Below are 21797 nucleotides of genomic sequence, written 5' to 3'. Positions count from 1 at the left end.
AATGCAAATATTTACATGGGTCCCAAGGTGGATACTGTGAGGAGCATACAGCAGAAAGTCAAGAGGGAAAGCGAACATTGGTGACAGAATAGGAGAGTAAGGCAACAGTGAAGCAGGAAGGTATTTAAATAGAGAAGGAAACACAGCCTCTAGAATGGTAACACACCCAGACATAACAGAGCATTCAAAACACTCAAGGTTTCAGTGAACTTCAAGGGAATGTTGAGGGAGGCAAAAAGGTAAGATTGATAAGGCAGATAGGAGGTTTTTTTCAAAACAGGAGGGTGCAGCTAAGAATTCAGAAGATAAAATGGAAGTAAGTAGCCGAAGCAGAGGCAGAAGTGATGAGGAGATTAAGAAATGTGGAGGCAAAGGTACTAAGATTGTGAGCCACCTGAATTTTGGAGTGATGAGCTTCAGTGTGACTCATGTGCAAGAGGTGGGTCAAGAAATGGATGATAACGATGGCACAGACCACAGAAGAGAAGCACTTTCACACAGGAATGTATGTATTGACCTGGAGATAGAAATAGGCATTTAGAGAGATCCAATTCAATCTTGATTTGATGGCCTGTGGCATGTAAGAGAGTGAAACACCGGAGGAACAAATAGGATGAAGTAAAGAGTGGTATTTTCAAAGAGCACTCAGGTTTCTATTATGGCAATACACGGAAGGAAAATTCAGAGAAGAGGACCAGTGAAGGGAAAGTTGGTGGGAAGGACAAGAAGGCAATGCAGTAGAAAAAAGGATGAGAAGAAGAAGGGAAGAAGTGAAGGGAAAGTTGGTGGGAAGGACAAGAAGGCAATGCAGTAGAAAAAAGGATGACAAGAAGAAAACACAAAGCAATAAGAGACACAATCAAAGGATAGATTCCTAGAGAACCTGGTGTTTTGGGAAGTGGCCAATATTTAAATTTTTTGTGAGAAATTTTGTAAATTTTTTTTTTTTTTAGAAAGAGCAAAAGTGCACGTGTGTGAGCAGGGGAGGGACAGAGAGAGAGAGAGAGAGAGAGAGAGAGAGAGAGAGAGAGAGAGAATCTTAAGTAGGCTCCAATCTCAGTGCAGAGCCCAATGCAGGGCTTGATCCCAAAACCCTGGGATCATAATCTGAGCCAAAATCAAGAGTGGGGCACTCAACTGATTGAGTCACCCAGGTGCCCCTGAACCATTTTTTTTTTAAAGATTTTATTTAAATTCCAGTTAGTTAACCTATTAGTTTCAGGTGTACAAAAGAAGTAGCCAAGATTAATTTAGATGCAAATGGAACACTGGTTGGTCAGTTATTTCAGTGACTGTTGAGGCTTACCTAAGGAAACTGTCTATTGCCCTCTGGCTTAGTTAGTGGCCAGGTAGATAAAAAGTTCAAGGAAATATTTGAGAGTTGAGTTTTGGGGGGAAACAGTTGAGGGGAATTCCCATGGCAGAGTTGCCAAAGGAAAGAAAAGGACAAAAAGGAGTTTGAGGTGAGTGTGGAGGATAGAGTTTTCTAAGCACCTTGAAGTTTCTGTTGTAATCATTATTGGAATTGAGCAGCATCAATGTCTCTCATATACCTACTATTCTTTTTTCTTTTGTATGCATAATGTAAATCACGTAACTGATCATTTTTCTTTTCATTGGCTGCCAGGAAGCTCAAAACGGAAGTTTGATTTGCCACTACAAGACTTGAAAGCATACATTTGGAGTATTAATGATGTCCCTGGTTTCATTTTACTTTTACTAACCTTATTTCTTACTTTCACCAATTTTTGCCACTTATTTTTTTTCTTTTAGGTTTGATTTTGCAAGACATCTCTACCTTCTTTAAAAAGGAGAATGTTCAGGGGCACCTGGGTGGCTCAGTAGGTTGAGCGTCCAACTTCAGCTCATGTCATCATCTCATAGCTTGTGAGTTCGACCCCCACATGAGGCTCTGTGCTGACAGCTCAGAGCCTGGAGCGTGCTTTGGATTCTGTGTCTCCCTCTATCTCTGTCCCTAACCCACTTGTGCTCTGTCTCTCTCAAAAATAAACATTTTTAAATTTTTTTTAAAAAGGAGAATGTGTATAAAGAATAAACATAATAGTCTGTGATTATTTCAAACCTTGCACAAGGGACATAATTAAATATTAAGATCATGCACATCTATGAAAGAGCATTTATTACCATGGAACTTTTAAGAACATCAGTGATTCTGCAAGCCAAATTTGCTGCCAAGTGACATCTTGTCGGTACTCTAATTTTGATATTAAGATTACATAGGCAGTACTCAGGCTCCAAATTCCCATGTGCCTCATTATTCCAGTGACCATAACATTAAGGGTCCAACCAAGCCCATGCAGTTTTGAGAGTAATAAGAAGTACCCCTAATAATTACACTAGGACAATAAGTATATACTGAGACATATGTTCACCTTTCACACAGTTTGATTTTAAAATATGGGCTTAAGTTCTAAATTGCCCTCATTCTTTAAGGGAAATCTTTAGTTCTATTACATTGCTCTTGCCATTTTCTACAGGAAAACAGCTTTGTGTAAGAATTTGTTCAGTTCCAATGTTATTTGGAATGTCCACAGGGCTCTGCTGACTTTTGACAAGGGATTATAAAGCTACTAGTGGTGATGGCTAGGGGCTCTTCTGCCAGTCCATCAAGCAACTGGTTAGCCACTATGCTCATGGCAAAACCACTAGAAGGATGCAAATAGTGGAAAGTGATTGAATGTAGACGGCTGTTCTATTACCATTACTATACCACTGAAATTTAGTTCACTTGATTATACCTATTCAATATAAAAATAAGTCTTGTGCGTTTATAATTTTTTTAATGTTTATTCAAGAGAGAGAGAGACAGAGCATGAGCAGAGGAGGGGCAGAGAGAGAGGGAGACACAGAATCTGAAGCAGACTCCAGACTCTGTGCTGATGGCACAGAGACTGAAGCAGGGCTCAAACTCAAGCACTTTGAGATCATGACCTGAGCCAAAGTCAGACACTCACCCGACTAAGACACCCAGCTGCCTCTAGTGTTGTGCATTTGAAATGCAGTGTAAATTATCACATATAACCTGAGGACCAAATATAAATTGAAATCATTTGTGTTGAATTATGGCTCCATGTGAACTATCATAGAATGTTATTTATGACCATTTGGTAGATGGGTTTAAAAAAAAAAAAAGTTGGGGCGCCTGGGTGGCTCAGTCGGTTAAGCGGCCGACTTCGGCTCAGGTCACGATCTCGAGGTCCGTGAGTTCGAGCCCCGCGTCAGGCTCTGTGCTGACGGCTCAGAGCCTGGAGCCTGTTTCGGATTCTGTGTCTCCCTCTCTCTGACCCTCCCCCGTTCATGCTCTGTCTCTCTCTGTCTCAAAAATAAATAAATGTTAAAAAAATTAAAAAAAAAAAAAGTTAGTAAAAGGAGCTTTATCCTGGGGCCTGGGTAGCTCAGTCAATTAAGTGTCTGACTTTTGATTTCAGCTCAGGTCACGATCTCATGGTTCATGAGTTGGAGCCCCACATCAGGCTCCAAGCTGACAGTGCAGAGGCTGCTTGGGCAGGCTACTGGTGCGCGCTCTCTCTCTCTCCCTCTCAAAACAAATAAACTTACAAATAAAAAGGAGTTTTATCCTTTCTACTACTTTATCCTTTTTACTATCCAGACAGTAGTAAACCCATGTCCACATGTTCGATCACCCTTTAATCCCATGCCTGGCTACCACAGAAATGTCAGGGAGGAAAATGCAGGGTGCAATTCCAACCAAAAGAGAGGAACAACAACAACAACAAAAACTCATAGAAATGCAGACTGCAGGTTTCCCATCCTCAAGTGGAACCCCCAAGACCACCTACATGGCAGGGCTTTCTGACTCTGAAAATAGGGCCCAACCCTGAGTCAGAGTATATACTAAGTACCTAAAAATAGCATGTGGGGGCCGAGTTATTTAAGCTTGCTATTCTGAAAGATCTGTTTTTCCGGATCCCTTCAGAAGGAGATGGTTCCAGACTCTGTGTGAACCCTTGGACTGCTACTGACCAAAACTCTGATCTGCCCTCTATTGCCAAGGGATACCTCAGGGTCACAGTGGTACAGGGATCGGAGACCTCTTACTATAAGTTTGTAAAAGTGAAGAGCATTTTGTCCAAGAGAGATTAGAAGAGTGAGTCAGGGGTTAGGTCTCCAAGGGTGAAATAAAAACCGCAGCTAACCTTTGGAGCTGAAGAAGAGACGGGGCATTGAGAAGCACCACAGCGAAACAACACACAGGGGGGCCAGCCTGGAGGAATTCTGAGAGGCTGACAGATGCCGTTGGTCTACTTGCAGCCCTTCTCCTCTCGGGACATCAGTTCACTCTGGTATCTAGCCAAAACCAAGAACTGTCTGCACGACACTACACCATATGCCATGTGGTCTAGATTGCATCAGTGTGAGGTTCACTCCCTCCATACACCTTGAGATTAAAATTAAAGACCCCAAAGAGTGGTCTAATTCTCAGCATACATCCAAAAATATAACACATCTTAGGTCAGTATTTATATAACGCAAATTATACCTCTAACAGAATTTATTAATGTTGATGATGACGAAAGATGTGCTATTTTGTTTAAAGTAAGAGTTCCTACTATTTAAAAGACACAACAAGCCCACAGCAGAGTCACTTGTGCTAAACTTCGTGTCAGTAAACCAATAGTTACTACCTAACCTATCTGAAGTTTCAGCCCCTTCCAGAAATGTAATCTAAACTGATCAGTCTGGAATGTCCTGGACAGCACTAGTGAGGCAATCTACCTAATATACTCTTTTCATTCCCTAAATGAAAAGGATAGTGACTTTGTCTAAAATAATCCATACTTTTCTCGTCCTGCCTTAAAAAAAATAAAAAACAAAATGCAGCTCTTCCTTTCTATTTGCTAGATGAGATACTGCCTGATTCAGGAATCACTGAATAAAAACCAGTTCAAATTTACTCAGCTGAATTTTGTTTTTGAACACTACATACATCCCATTTGTTAAGAAACTCGTATGCATTAGCTAGGCAATGGGGGCTTCCACAATCACCCCGCAAGGGGAATTCTGCTTTTAAGTCCATTATACAGATGAGAAAAACTGAAAACAGATAAGTGAAAAGATAAATAAGTTACGCAATTCCCTTCGAGAGAAAAGACTGCTACCTAGGATGCAGTGGCAAGTTACTCAAATAAGAGGGCTGAAAGTTATCGGCAAAAGAGACAAGGGAAGGGCACAAAAGCAGGGAAAGAATGTGTTTGGCTTTGCAGAAACAGCAGTTCCAGCCAAGGAGACACCCAACCAGTGTTGCACATGAAAGCCCCTTGCTAGGTTAGGTTTGTCCCACCTGACGGCCCCTTACATGAGCCAGTTGGAGCTGGGTTGGAGCTGAGGACATGCACAGAAGCCCCCCTGAATTGTCCTGAAGTTACATTTAGATCAGTATAATACTAAGGTCTACTCCTAGGGGCAGAGTTTTCTAGCAGTTGTTGAACAGACCATGTGTGCCCTAGCAAGGATGTTGACATACTAGGCATGTGCAGTTGAACTGAAGTGCCTATGGGAGCTTCTGGTCCCTGCCCCCTGATACACTGAATAAAACCTCCCTGTATTAAACCCACTGGAAGAGAGTGCCTTGAGAGATAGCCCCGTCTCCTTACTTGTAGCAAGTAATAGAAAGTTCTTAGCCTTCAACACTTGGTTAGGTTGTGTTCAATTTTATGTACTCCAAGTGGTGAACCCCTGGAGTTTGGGTACATGACTAATTAGTGACAAAGCTATAGTTTAAACTAGGTCCTTTTAACTTCAAAACCTTAAACTTTTTCACTTATTAATGAAGTTTCCAAAAGGAATCTGTAAAAGAAAACTTTTAAACTTGTAGCATGTGTAGGATAAGTTAGTAATACAGAGGCTCCAACCAATTACACTTCTTTCCACCTTTCCAAAGATGGTCTAATCAACATGTAGTTAATTTTATGGACCCAAAGGTTTTGGCATGACATTTACTAGCATGAAACTTTCTTCAACACTTTGAGCTTATGGCTTGTGGGTGTGTGAATGAGCTCCATTCTAGGAGTGTTTTTCAAAGAAACAAAATAGGTTTTGACTATTTCTATATTTAAAAAGATCATATGGTATACTGAACAAAGGCAAAGTAATACAATGTTCCTTAATTTCTACACGTGGGAGATAATGTAACAAAGCACCAGTTTATTCTACTGTTTTCCAAATCATTTACTGGACCTGTTCAGAAAATGAGTAAATTACCAGAATTTTGTCAAGTTAAAACTCTTCTCTTTGCCAGTGTGTAAGTAATCTCTGACTTTATTTCCCTGAGACAGACTGAAACATTAGGTAATTAACCAAGAAAAACCTACTTAAGCTGGCTCTCTTTTTTTGCTAAAATTAATCCAATGGATAACTGTTGCCCTCAACTGAATCAATCTTAAATTGTTAGTTGACTTTGGCGCAATAATTCTCTCCGTTTCTTTCCCATTTAAAGATCCCACTCCTCTCCTCTATCCTTGTGGTCCTGTAAAACTCCATATAAGACATAATTTTCAAAGTTTTACGGAACAAAAATCTGGTGTTTTAGATTTTTACATTATAGACTGCAGCCACTCCACTAACAACTTAAGTAGGGTGCTCAACCAAAATCTTGGCTTTCCTTCAGCCCCAAGTATTGACATAACCAGACTGTAGAAGAATAGCACTGTTGTTTCACCGCTCTACGTTGGTCTCCTCTCTTTTATGACTCTGACCTATCTCAGACTAACTGCTGCCCCAAACTGGAGACTTCTGCCTATCTTTTTCTTTCACCCACAGCTAGAGGAGAAATTTGATTGGGCCTCACTGGGATACCAAAGAAAAGAACATGATCATTAAAGACTTTGTAACAAAAGGGGAAGTGGTAAATTCCAGTTTGGTCAAGAAAAAGAGATGTATTTAGGATAGGTTTGTAAAGGGATAGATCATCCTTCCCTGAAAGAGCCAGGTTAACATCTTTGACAAGAACAGAAAGAAGGAAGAGAAATCCACCTGCCACAGGGTAACAGGGCCCTGGCTACAAGAGGGTATTAGCTTCCCTGAAGGTGAGTTTTCCTCCAGGTTGGCAAAGTGCTTTTGAGGGCTGGGAGGCCTACGAGAATGTACTCAAATTCTTACTTCATCCCCTATGTAACTTAAGCGAGTTATCTAATCTCTCTAACCAGAGGCACAAAGATATAAAATAAGGATGAAACTAATATCGACTGCGGTGAGTTTTTCTGAGAATTAAACGAGGTAACACATGTAGGGATTTAATACAGCACTTGACATATAGTAAGCATTTTAAAAACCATGATTAATTTGTTATTATTTTCCACACGAAGCCCTAGGACTAAGAAATGTTTGTAAAGCCTAGTAAATTTGGAACAGTTATTGGCAACTAAGAGTAAGGCTGTACCTAGGTGCTCAAACAAATGTATTTACATTTTATGTGAAGATAGGGTTTTATTGTTCTCTACCTGTCACATTTTCTGTAGTTCTGCCAACTTGCTCTTATTACTTTTCTTCAATTGAAGTTAATTATAGACCCATCATACTAGATCTGAACAAACTGTGATGTTCTAGGAAACCTATATGCCAAGGTCTTCATTTAAATGAGAAATTTACAAGGCTATCATTTAACCAAAATATTTTCAGTGGAAGTGCCTTTTCCATTTGTTAAAAAGTAAGCAGAGAAGAAATTCATGAATTTGAATAACAGATTCCACGCATCGATCGTCATTGTCAGGTCCTACAGCAAATGTGATGGAAGTACCAAAACATTTGGGAGTACCAAAACATTTAGGGGATGTCTGATAGTTCAGCCTATAGCACTAGTGGATCAAGAATCATTTAAATTTATCAGAGCAAACAGTCATGTCAAAAACACAGTTTCATTCATCAAAGTCATACACTGTATTGACTCTGTTAATGATTTGTACGTGCAAAGTTCAAATACCCAGCCGTTTTTCATTTATGATGTGCAAGATTTTGGAGGTTGTAAACACCTGAGAGGGAGAAATATTTCTGGGTGGTCTTGGTAAGGGGAAAGGGGACTTAATTAGGAATGACACAGCAAAGCAAAGAAAGGCAGACTTTAATCTGGGAAAACAACTTTTCTAACCACACCAAGAGCCAACACGATATTAAGTATCCAAAGGAAAGTGAAAAAGACCAATGACACAAAATAATTTGATGAGGCCAAATGAAGAATATGGATTTCTCAAACACCATTAATGCAAATTTTAGCTGAAAGCAACAATATCGTAAAATAAATAATAGCACACATTTGCTTTATTTTGAATGCAAAATGAACAGAATAACTAAAAGAGAACATTTTTATTTCAGACCATGACTTTCACATCAGGCTGGGAAACCTCAGGAAACATGACAACTGACGAGTGAAGCAGGCTAAGATCCAGCAACAATCTCAACTTTGCTTCTGCCCCACTCTCTGGCTTAGCATGGTGAACACCTCAGCCAAATGAGACCAGGAAACCAGGGAGATCTTTTTCTAGAACTAATATTTTGGATGCAGAGATCATGAATCGTTCCAAAACTGGCAGCAGAAGTGTGAAGAATTTGGAAAGGCACAGGGAGAGCAGTGCAGCCAGCACCGATGCCTCAGAGAAGGGAGCAGAAAGGACTGAAGGACTGCCAGGGCACAGCCGCAAAGGGTGGAAGAAGGAAAGCCACAACTGCTCTGGGAGAAAAGGGCAAGGCATGATGGGAAAGGGCTCTTCCAAAGGGGCCCAGAGCAGGAAGCTGCCCTTGTTTAAAAGAGAAAGTTGTTTGTTCTAGACAAAAGGGCTGGTCTCTGATCACAGGCTCATCCCTCCCTTCCCCAACTCTCCCACTCACCCAGGTACAGTTTAGTACTGAAAGGAAAAATGGTCAAGGTGTTGCCCTTAATTTTCAATGTGTTTGGATACACACAATTAAAAGCCAGCAAAAGACACAGAGGAGGGAGTACTGGGAGATGAGGGCAGGGAGAATGTAAGAAAGGAGAACAAATAAGAGAAGGAGAAAGGTTGAGACACTGGAGGTACTGTAAAGAGAAGGGTAAGAGCATGCTTCAGGGGTATAAGTGGGAGGGGTCAGGATGATCTGGTGGGCTTGAGGAGCTCAAGACATTTCCAGACACAAACATATGGATGAGGAAATAAAGAGTACCAGTTCCTACGGCTAAAATGAAAATGATTTCCTGTGGAAAAAGCGGAGCCTGCTCAAAACACTGGGATTGATCACATTGGGTTTCCTCTGCAAATACTCTATCATAAAATGCTAATACTAAATCACCTCGAAGTTCTCACTTTCAAGCTCAGTTAAGCTACAGAAGAGCTTTTCCTGTTTTAGGTTTCTAAATTCTCAGAGTTGGGAACCGTGGAAGGCAACCAGGCCAGCTCTTATCTGATTCAGAGAGACCATCTCCTTGATGAGTCAACACCTCCCTTGGGACTCACTTAAGCAATGCAATGCGGTCTCAGCCCCATGTATTGCCAATGAGGTGATATCTCAGATGACTGGCCAAGGTTTCGGAGTGAGAAGTGCAGATTTCACATCCTAGCTCTCCAGGCACTTGAGTGAGCAATCACATGAAATCCTGGAACTCTCCTGATACCAATCACAATCCTTGCATTTAGATCACACTTGAGAGCTCGCCAAGGCTATTTACATCAGTGTTCTCATCTGATTCTCACAGCAAACACAAGAGGGATTATTTTTAATACTTTTCAGGTTAGAAGCGTAGCAAAACGCAGAAAATTTATGGGAGTTGCCGCAAGTCACACCACCAAATTCCTCTAATACCAATCTATTTTTGCAAATGTACAAAAACACTTATTAACTTTTATTTCAAATCATTAAATAATATAGTACTTAAGAAATTTACAAGAAAATAGATAATTAAGAATATGCTAATATAGGCACAGTGTTGGCAAGTAATGCAAATACATTTTGCTTCTCTCGGTTTGTATATGTAAAAAACAAAATATAAGTATTTGAAAATATGCATACACTGAATCCACTGAATCTTATTACTACCCCAAAATTATACCATTCATAAGAAACTATTTGAGGAAAAAAGTTTTCTCAAACAAGTTTCTGTAGAATTCAAGTTATCCTGTATGCAAGGAAGTTGCAAGTAATCCACAAATTCAAATCAAAGACTTGGATTCCTTAATAGAAAAGACCTTTCCTGTTGAGAGATAGGGCAGTGTGATGTTTGAGCACACAGACACAGACAGCCTTCCCTGAATTTAAAGCTTGATTCTGACACTTACTGATGCTCACTAACTTACTTAATCTTTACCTCTGTTTTCTCACCTATAAAAAGGAGATCAAATATTATTATACCATTGGGATACTGTGAGGATTTAATGAGTTAACGTCCTTAATGTGTTCAGCCACCATCCTGATACGTATAGTAAGACCTACATGTATAAATTATCACTATGTCCCTCTGCCAAGCATTATACACTTAGATGCATTGGGGTCCTTTCCAATTCACAAAACAACCCTGAGAGACACGGATCATGACACCTACTGGAAAGGAATAAAACCTCAGAGAAGTAATTAGCCTCAGATCGCACAGATAATAAATGGCACAGTCAAGCTACAGCCTCATCTCGTGGATGGAAGTGTCTTTGGTACTTCCATCTGGAGAGAGAGTGGGGTAGTCAACATGGCTGCTGTAGGTTATCCTTAGAAACATGGTCCCACATTTCAGGCTTCAATTCCACAAACCTATAATTATTCACATAAAAGTTTATTTTTTCCACACAGTTTCTTACAGATATTGGTATTGACCAAAGTTGAAAAAGTCATAGAATAAAATTTGTAAGTATGTATGGTGATGGATATTAATCAGACTTATTGTAGTAGCATTTCATACTGCATACAAATATCAAATCACTATGTTATGCATTTGAAACTAATATAATGTTATATGCCAATTATATCTCAAAAAAAAAGAAGTCATGACATTACAAGGCATGCTGAAATTATACAGGATGTTATAGTCTGCCAAACACTTTTATAGACTATCTCATTTAATTTTCACAGTAAATAGTCATCTGCATGTTATAGCTGAAACAAGAGGTTCAGAGATGTTGGATCATTCTGGTATTTCTAGGAACCATACTGAATCTTAGTATACAGCCCTTCCTCTGTACCCTTCCATCTCTGCTAATTTACACTCAGCTTGTGTTATTTCTACTTTTCTTTGAAAAAAGTAATGTGATACTACTAATCAAATGTGTCCCCACTGAGCCATCTGCCAAAACACAACCTATTGTTCCTGTACCTGGATGTACCGTATGTGAGCAGGACATACATCCAATCCACCAGAACCTCTTTAACTCTATGATGAAGGTCCCCCCACATAGCACAAAGTATTTTTAAGTGACTTCTCAGTGAATACTAAATGGAACATTTAGTGGAAAGCAGTGAAGTATGATTAAATAATTATTATTGGAGAGATTTTTAAAGATAAACTTTCTCTTATGAGTGACTAAAGTTTTTTTAAATGCTTTTAATGTTTATTTTTGAGAAGTGGGGGGGATGGGCAGAGAGAGAGAGGGAGACAAAGAATCTGAAGCAGGCTCCAGGCTCTGAGCTGTCAGCACTGAGCCCTACATAGGGCATGAACTCTTGAACCACAAGATCATGACCTGAGCTGAAGTCAGACACTTAACCGACAGAGTCACCCAGGCACCCCTGGGTGACTAAACTTTTATTTCTATACCTACTCACTAGGATGGTTGCAAGTAGAAAAGGAAAGAGAAAAACTGTCTTCATTAATTTTACTTTCACTAGTAAGGATTTCACTACTGAGGATTAAAAATCTTCAATCCTGTCTTGACTAAAAAAAAGGAGGTGGGGTAGGAAATGTGTGCATGTGTATGTAGTATTTTTCTAGATTCTTGCATTAAAAACTTTCAGGAACATCAATGTGGAATTAGGGTGTTTGAATATTTCTCCAGCAAAAGGACTGTGAACCTAGTCGCTTTTTTCCCGGCTCTATCCCAGGAAAAAGATCGAAGGCACTTTTCTGAAATTTTACTTTGACAAAATTTCACAAGGAGCCTTTGTAAACTGTTACTCGGTAGAAAGAAATCACCAGTTTCAGTTCCCATGGGACCTACAAATTCAGAAATCAGGAGGAAGAGCTTTGCATCCACTGATTGGAGTTGGGTGACGCAACTGGAGAATTTCATTGGAAGATTTCAGAGCTACAGTTCTAAGTAGAAACGGAGAAACAGATAGGATCCCGTGGTATTTCTAACTTCTCCAAGACCTTTAGACAAGTCATATTTTAGACCCTCTAGGGAATGATTTCCCTGTTAGAGCTCGTTCCAGCATCTTCTAAGAACAAATCGTTTCCAGGACTAATTTCAAAGGGAATCACATAAGCAGGACTTATAAAGCTTTATATGACAAACACCTAAAATCAGTAAATATCTTAAATCGAGTATGCTGATATCATTAGCTAAGTAATGCAAGCGAAAATAATCTGATTTTTCAAGTCTATTATTTCTCCTTTCACAAATAGGAGAAAAGTTATATTATTATTTCGGATTCTAACTATTAAGATTGGCGCCCTGAGAAATTTTCAGCAAGATTTAAATCATGTTTATTTTATATGGGAGTAGTCAGGGGAGAAGAGTTCTCTTTGAACCGATTCAGTTTAAGGCACTTACTTTAGTGTTTAATTAATGACATGGTGACATGTTTTGAAAAGAGCCATATTTCCCAGTCCCTTAGCAATGTCCAATCCAGGACTTCCTTCTCACTAAAGCCAAGGTTGAGCTGAAACTTCAACTCTAGAGATAAAAAGGAGACAAGCTTTCTGATGCGGTGGCTAAAACACATGTGTCCATCCCTGTGACTAATGGTGTCATGAAACAAAGAAACAAGATATAGGAAAAGAGAAGAGGAACAGTGCTGAGCGTAAATAACTCAGCGAGCTTGGTTCGCCACAACTAAAGCAGATTATTTGAAGCCACTCTTGCAACGCTCCTTACATCCTTCATAATGAGAACTCGGGAACAACTAGACTTAGAAGAGGGCCTGTAGGTACCACTGGCAGTGCCACCAAACACAGAGAAAAGAGGAGGGAAATAGTCCTCGTAGAAAACAACAACGATAATCACACAATGCATTTGTTTTTGTGTTCTATGCAACAGTTCTACTGCCATTTTCTCAAAATCATGGCTAATCCATTTACAAAAATTTTTTTTTAACATTTTTATTCATTTTTGAGAGACAGAGACAGAATGTGAGTGGTGGAGGGTCAGAGAGAGAGGGAGACACAGAATCTGAAGCAGGCTCCAGGCTCTGAGCTCTCAGCACAGAGCCCGATACGCGGCTCAAACAAACCAACCATGAGATCATGACCTGAGCCGAAGTCTGAGGCTTAACCAACTGAGCCATGCAGGGGCCCATGCCTAATCCATCAGAGAAATACAAAGAACATGTTAAATTACAAATTCCTTCAGGGCACACCAGGTTTCAGCAGCGGGTTGCACAGTTTATTCCTCCTTTCATCTGCCATATTGATTTGAGTCAATGGTGCCACTGTTGATGGCAGAAGGGACTGTGTCACACAGAATCTTTTCCTCACAATCATCTTCTCACTTGGAAGGCATTTACACTACCTACTCCTATTTTTTAAGCTAATTACAGCTCAAATGGTCCCTCTTCACCAAACAAGCATGTATATTCTCTATAAGTCCTTTCCTCTTCTCCTTTTCTTTCTAACTCTTGCCTGATTACTTCAGCAAAATCTCTCATTTTCTCTTCAGATGCAAACAACAACAAAAAGTTCTTGTTGTTTCAGGGTCCTAGATATAACAAAACATTACTAGCACAACTGCATCAAACAAAAGGAAAACCTTTAAGTTTTAAGTGCAATTAGATACAATGAGCATCTACCTCCAAAGCCCCTGAAAGAATTCATAAATCTAACATCTTCTCCAAGTTTCTATTTCTTCTTCCTCCTTTCCCTTAAAACAATCATCTAAACATAAAATCGAACATTTGGCTTTCTCAGTTCACTAATATTGTGAGAGCATTGTTGTTTTTCTTTAACTTTTATGGCAAACGGGCATATTTAAGCTATCTCGTGGCTTAAATATACTGTGGATTTGTCTGACAACTCAGCTACTCTTGGTTACCTTGTTCCGAAAGAAAAAGCATATTGGTGTTCCAGATACTTCGACTTCAAAATAACTGCCAAACAGAACTCCTTCAAGAGAAGCAAAACACTAACTTCTGAAAAATCTGACAAAGTGCAGTAGCCATTAAGGACTGAAAAAAATATTAAACCTCCCAAATGGACTTGCTCTTCCACTCACTGCCATCAAGAGCTACACTGAAAGGCCAGGGGACGAAGGTGGTGAAGAACACAGGCTTTGGAGTCAGATGGCTTACATCCAGATTTGAGCGTTGCCACATGTTAATTAGAAAAACTGGAACAAGCCACTTACTCTTTTAGTGCCTAAGCCTCTTTGCGCCTAAAACAGGGGTAATCACAGAACTGGTGTCAGCAAGATGCTATGAGAACTTAAAGAATTCATTCATGTAAAGTTTATAACCTAATTCTTGGCAGACAGAAAAACCTTTAATAAATGTTTCAGATGATGTTGGTGATGCTCTCAGACTCTAGAATCTCTTTGTCATCTGAGACTCCTTACCACAACCTGCATGGAGATGGGTACACCAAAGAGCTTGAAAAAGATTTAATATTATATGTCAATGATATGTCATAAAAAAAAAAAAAAGGCTTGAGGACACCCAGATGTTTGATAAGAAGTGAGTAAGCTGGGAAGCAGGGAAGCCTGCAAAGTGACTACTGCTATTATCCAGAGTTAACAGGGCCTGAATTAACCCAAGTGTAGTGGCAATAGAATTGGGTAGACATGTTCAGGAGACATGACAACTCTGAAAGTCCAAATGGGAATTATGTTACCCTCTGTGTCTCCCTCCTTCTGCCCCTTCCCTGCCTGTGCTCTCTCTCTCTCTCTCTCTCCCAAAAATAAATACATAAATATTTTTTTAAAAGATACATAGAAATATACTGACATGTAAAATTTCTACTTTAGTTTCTAGTCATATGTTCTCAACTGAAGGGATTGGATCTACACAGAAAGAGGGAAACACAAAGAGGCCAGGTTTAGGGTGGGGCAGTGAGGTGAAGGAAGTGGTTTCACTATCTATGGGTGGAATCCTGATCAGATAGAATAAAATGAGCTGTTAACTGAATGGTTTTAATTTTTTCCCAAATAAATTTCTTTATGTTCTGGCTCTAAAATCCTCAAAGATTTGGGGGTGAATAAGAACCCAATGTGTTTAGGTATCTTATTTAGATAGGCCTTCTATCTAAAATCACCTCCTTGGCACTTGTTGGGATGAGCACTGTGTGTTGTATGGAAACCAATTTGACAAATTATATTTAATATGAAAAAATAAAAAAATGAAAATAAATAAAATCACCTCCTCTGAGAAATCTTTCTTGGCTCCTCAGGCCTCCTGTCCAAGTTCATCAGACTACAACCCATGGGAGGGTGTTAGGGGAGGATATAATCACGTGATATTGCTATTCACCCTATCTTTAAGTACAGGAGTTAAAGGGTAAATCAGCTCTAGATCCTGATTTTTCCCTCTTGCCCCCCAGGATTTGGCTGTCAATGTACTCTATCACCTTATCTAATCGACAGACAGTGATGATTCATACTCTTTGTTATCTTAGAATTTTCTACATTCTCCAAGCTCTAGTTTAGGAATTCTCAAACCCAGGATGAATGCCAAAATTATTTGGGGAAACCTTTTTAAATATGCAGTTATAAGGCTCAATCCCTCAAACTCTGACCAGATCAGAGTCTTGTCACAGTCTCCTCCCTTGGAGGGTATCTGAAATTAGACCCAAGTTCCCCTACTCTTAGGTAGGCATTCTATATATATATGTAGATGTATATACACATACACACACACACACACACACACACACACACACACACACACACACATATATATATATATATATATATATATATATATATATATATATATAGTGGCTTTATTGTTTATCCTCAAAGTTTGGAGCCCATACATGTGCCTCAAGTTAGATTTTTTTCTACACCTCTACCTACAGACCCAGCCAATATATGATTAGGAGGGTGATGATGCCATGTGGCCTATAAGCAGAGACACAGCAAGCCAACACCTCAGAAACAGAGAATGGAAAGTGAGGAGCATACATAATCCATGAAGCTTGGCAGGGTCCTGACTCAAATCTGGATTCTGCAGAGATTTCCAAATACTGACTAGTAGAGAGGAAAGAGTCAGGTGACTAAGAGCACAGCTTCTAGAGTCAGATGTGAATGAGTTAAAACCTTAAAAAAAAATTTTTTTAATGCCAGGAAGATGGTAAGTGCTAAGTGTTAGCTACTACTATTACCATCATCTGTAACATTATTATTTATTTGTCCTGCTATCCCTGGCCTGACCGAGTCTTCCCTGGAGGGAACTCTTTTTCTTACAGATAATGCAAACCAACTCACTCTACAATTCCAGTCATTCTTCCACTACACAGTTTGTAACTTCTGTACTTTTAATAAGTGTATATCCACATATGTCAGCGGTGGCCAAATGGACTAATCAGATAAGGCCAAGAGAGCATCAAAAATCCAAAAGGACCTCATCAAGGTTGTACCAGGATGTTCTTTCAACCATGCTGACTAGTGGCTTGGATTAGGAGTTGAGAAAATAGCCCACCACCAAGACTGTGTAATCCCATCCAGTGTCTCCCTGGAAGCAGCAGTGAATGTATAACAGTACTGTTTCCATTCATGGTTAATTATTTTATAGCTGGGCTATAAAAAGAATTTCTTTAAGAACATATTGCTAAACTTTAAAATATCTTTGGTTCTTGAGTTGGAAAACAGAAGTAGAATGGTGCTATATGCATGAGCAAAAAATACAGTCACACCACAGACGCATAAATGTCACAAAAACTGAGTCTCATATGTAATGTTGTTTATGCTAAAAAAGAAAATTCTCATATGCTGCCAAAATTTCCAAGGCTACACCACCTTGGACCACTGTCACCATATCCTCTTAGAGAAAAGAGTGGCGGGAGAGACACCAGGGAAATTATAAAGCCAGGGAAGATACTGCAAGGGTATTCTAGAGGCAGAAGGGACCAGAAGGCATCAGCTGGCCCAATCTTCTCAGGATCAACCGTGGGCAGGGAGAGGAACCTGCCTCCCAGGGTCACCTAGATGACTGGGGGCACATTGGAACTGAGGTTTGAATTGCCCAATTCTGGTCTATTACTGGTTTTACACTGCTCCACAATGCTTTTACATAAGAAAACAAGGAGTAAAATTACAACTTATATACAATATTTTAATTAAATACATATATATATTTGTAACTCTTGTCATTAATTAAAATGAAAAGAAGGGAAATTTTAGTGAAATATGCTTTGTATTTTCTATTCTAAAAGTAAAACACATGCATTTGAGCAAAATCAGATGATACGAGACCAAAATGAGAATAAAAATATCCGATCAATAACAAAATCAAAATAAGCATTAGACCCACCATCCAAGCGCAGGTGCTCTTAATGGGTTCATATATTTCTTTCTAGCTTTATTTCTCTGCCAGAGTTTTTTAAAGTATTTGTAGCTAGATTATATACATAATGCAGAATCCTCATTTTCACGTAACAGTATAACATGAGGCTATTTTTTCTGTTTTAAAAATATGCTCTGAGGCAAAACTGGAAAACGAAAATAAACTTAACTTGAATGAATTTAACTTAACTAAAATCAATGAGTTAAAAAGTTTAAATAAGATCTAAATCACTGTTAATATCGCACCAGTGGTATACAATCTCTCCTATCATTGTTCAATGCAGTTTCCTACCTCCTCCATTTTCCTGCAAAGACACCCACTCTACTCTGTAAGGACTTAATTGACTTTGGAGCCTCAGATACGTCAAGCGAACAGAGGACAGAAGAGGAATTAGCGAAGGAGTTCAACCCATGACCTTCCCCTTACCTCCTGCTCAAGTCCCACCCAGGCCCAAATTTTCTTCACTCAGAACTGTATAACTTCCTGAGTTCAGCTGGAGGAAGAGATTCCAAGAGTATAAAAAAGGATGAGAGTGACTCAGAGAAGGGGAAACAGTTAATGGCGAGGCTCTGACCACAGGTGGATAATAAATTTCAAAGAGAGAGCCTCCCAAGGAAGCCAGGGCCAAGTGGGTGAAATCCAAGGTGGGGAAATGGAAGAAAGAGTAACGGGAAAAAGAGAGAAAAACTAAGAAAAAGCAAGAAAAAGAAAAGAGATTGACAAAGAAAGAAACTACTATACTAACAGACCTATTCTCTTCTTTTCTACCTCTTCTCCTGTGACTTTAATAACATTACTGACCAGAGGATAGTGGTGAAATTTGTGATGACTTTTCTCCCTACAACTAATGTTTGGCTTGGCTCCACCATGGTATTTGCATTTTGACTTAGGACTTTACCTTTGTCCACCACCTGCCCTGACCCCAAATGGTAAAGTAATAGCGTGGCTTGTCCCACCCACTTCTGCCGGCTGGAACAAAACCTGTAGAGAGCCAATGGCTGAAACAATGGCAGAACAGTTTTATAATGTTTACAGATATACTTGAGACAAGGTTCTGAGGTTTCATAGCCCTCAGTTTTTACAATGATGTCTTTACCTTCTTCTTCTTACCATAAAACAGTTTTCAACTTCAGGGATGATTAGCCGTCATTTCAACTGATTGGCTATAGTAGAATTTACTCAGTTGAAATTGCATTGCTGTCCTTGACATCTTTTCTACAGTGGAATAAACAATTAGTTTTCTAAAGAGTATATGTGGACATACATACTGAGTTTAGAGCTCTTTATTTAAGTATCTCTTTATGCAAGAAAAGATACCAGAGGGAAGGGGTTATTAATCTATAACTATTAAAATAACAGACTGTATAATCCTTGGTTATACTTCTAGGGAAAATTTAATAGACTTATGAAAACTTTTATAATTAGATCATTTTATAAAATTATCTATAAAATTAGAGATCTATAATGTTTCTTCATTTCTAAGAACTTAACTGTTCTTGACTTTGGCCCTCAATTCTCCTATTTCCAAAAGACTTATTAAATGACCCACCATATTCCCCTTTTCCTATACAGAAACAGCTTAACTAGCAGATCAGACATAGCAAAGAGGGTGTCTACTAAATGCTCACATCAAATCTTCTTTCCAAAGTTGAATGAAAGAAACTTTAAAAAGTTCCACTGAGCCAGGGCCAGAATGCCACAAAAGCATATTTTATATTAAAGTGAGCTTGGCCAACAATCTATTCTTTCAGAGTTCCTAGGAAGATGCCAGCACATGGCCTCATCACAGGACCAGAGGCATAGCTGTCCCCTGGCGCCAAGACAACACCCAGCAGACCCTGCCAGTGCGTCTGAGATTCCATCAAAAACACATTTCCTCAGGTTAAGACATTGCCCGTTCCTAAGTAACCTCTTTATAAATTAATCCAAATGTTAGGAAAGATAATGCAATAACATATTATTTATCTGCAAGACCATTTTGGAAATATCAGCCTGTCTCTTTTCTATTCTGACTAGAAAAGGTTCCTGGGGTATTTGTTTCCACCTCCTAGTAGCTGTGTGAGTGTTCACAACTTACTTTATTTTTCTGAGCACCGTTGGCTTCATTCAGAAAAATGAGGGAAAGTATTTATCTTCCCAGACCACTGTGTAGATTCATTCATTGATTCATTCCAAAACATTTATTGACAACATTGTGTCAGACCCTCTTCCAGGAGTTGGGGACAAAGCAGTGTACAATATGGGTAATAGCCATTGCTTTCTTGGTGCAGACAACAACCTGAGAGGAAGCAAGGTTCAAGGAGACAGACAGACAATAAGTAAGTAAGTAAGTAAGTAAGTAAGTAAGTAAGTAAGTAAGTAAGTAAATAAATGCCCATAAGTGTCATCGAGCATTCCATTTCTATATAAAGTGATTAGCAATGTCCTCCAGCTGGTCACACAGGTATTTGATGGAACAGCCTTTCTGGCAGAGGGAATAGCAGGTGGAAACGTTCTGAGGCAGGAATGTGTTTGCTTTTTCACACAACGGTGAAGATACCAAAGTGGCTGGAGCAGACTGAGGAAGGGAGTGGGTGGGGGGGGATAAGGTCAGACTGTCCAGACAGCTGAGAATCATGTAGGGTCTTGTAAGCCAGTGGAAAGAAGGTTTCAGGCTTTACTCTGCATGAGATGGACCTTCTGCACATCCTAAGCAAAGGCAAGACATGGTCTGAGTTCTGTTGTAAAAGAATCACCCTAGCTCTCATGCTGTGATTAAACTGCAAAGGCAAGGACAGAATCAGGGAGTCCATTAAGGAGGCTAAGGCACTAATCCAGGAGGGCGGTGGTAGTGGCTTGGCCTGGAGGTGGTGGGAGTTGGGCAGCAGCAGCTAGATTCTGGGGATGCTGTCAAGGTTGAGAGGGCAGGACCAGGTGATGTGTTGAAGGCATAAATGAGAGAACAAAATCTAATATCAGCATATGTTCTATACATGTTAGCTTCCTTCTGTTACTTCCTTCCTAATAGATCCTTGAAATAAAGTGCTGCTGAAAAGGAGGAAGAAGGATGACTGATAGGGAGAGATCAGAGCATGGGCGTGGGCACAAAGACCTGACAGGTTGGTTGTCTCTTCCAGGCATCCTGAGGTTTCCGAAAGCAAGCTAGAAGGGTCTCCTCCTTCCCAAAACTCACCGCCAGCCCCCATTGCCTCCAGGCATGGAAACAGAGCAGAAGGCAGTCTTGCTAGAAGTGCATGTGGCTTCTAAGGGACCTTTGAATTAATGTCAGTCTTGATAACCCTACAAGAGGAGGGAAAACATTTCTTAAATTATCAGGTCTTAAGGTCTTAAGTCTCATCAATGCTTACCCCACCCTCTCCCCTAAATTCCTGTACTGATGCACCCATTGTACCAGGTAAAACCTAGGACTTGAATGCAACTTGAGAGAAAATGGGAAATTGAGAGATACAGCAATAACTGGGATTGATTTTCACTTCCCAGATAAATGAGGGCTCAAATGATGTCATTAGAAAAAATAAGCTGTATTCCATCCATGGCCCAGTTGCTACCCACTATAATAGCAATACCCTAATATAAATACCCACTCTATTTTTCTATTTTTCTCATATAAGATATATTTGAATTGCATTTTACAAGTATTTCTTATGAATTTATTGAAGCTTGATTATATTTCAGAGCTCCAACTCCAGCAAAGGTAAAATAGTTTATCAAGTCAGAACAATCATACCGAAGTAAACCTCTAGAGCCTTGAAAAAGGTGGACATCAGAGGCAGGGAGCTCTTTCCCTGGGCCTGTTCCATCATAGGACTTGTGGAGCCCAAGGGATACCAGAATTCTGGACATGGTGGCCGACTAGCAAATTTGGGAAATCTTTATGGCCCTGGTGTTTCTTGCCTTGATACAGAATAGCAAAGAAAAAGGAGTCTCTTCTTCCCTTCAAGTTTCTGACAATTTTGCTGTGTTGTTACTGAGTCTAAGGCGGAACTCTGGATTTCTGCTATAGTTTCTCTCTGGGCACATATAATGGAAAGAAACTATGACAGTCATGAAATACTGCTCTGGGGGTTTCTCACTCTCAAAATTTAAGATAAGGTTTCATTTCATTTCCTTCTCAACATTGGCCTCAGCCATTCCATGCTCTTACTATACTTGAAAAC

General features: G+C 39.6%; 1 long non-coding RNA gene across 6 annotated transcripts in view; it reads right to left on the bottom strand.

The window, feature by feature from the left end:
• Positions 1–21797, bottom strand: part of LOC111561368 — a 336303-nt gene that overhangs the window by 145525 nt on the left and 168981 nt on the right. For 5 of the 6 annotated variants that reach the window (XR_006600596.1, XR_002743899.2, XR_006600594.1 and 2 more), the window contains one exon: positions 20813–20919. The exons of the other annotated variant lie outside the window; for it this stretch is intronic. This is a non-coding gene — a long non-coding RNA (uncharacterized LOC111561368). The remainder of the gene's footprint in view (positions 1–20812; positions 20920–21797) is intronic. 6 annotated transcript variants of the gene reach the window in all.

The sequence above is a fragment of the Felis catus genome, chromosome A1, assembly GCF_018350175.1.
Source record: "Felis catus isolate Fca126 chromosome A1, F.catus_Fca126_mat1.0, whole genome shotgun sequence".
Classification (NCBI taxonomy): Eukaryota; Metazoa; Chordata; class Mammalia; order Carnivora; family Felidae; genus Felis; species Felis catus.
This window is presented reverse-complemented; position numbering and strand designations above follow the sequence as displayed.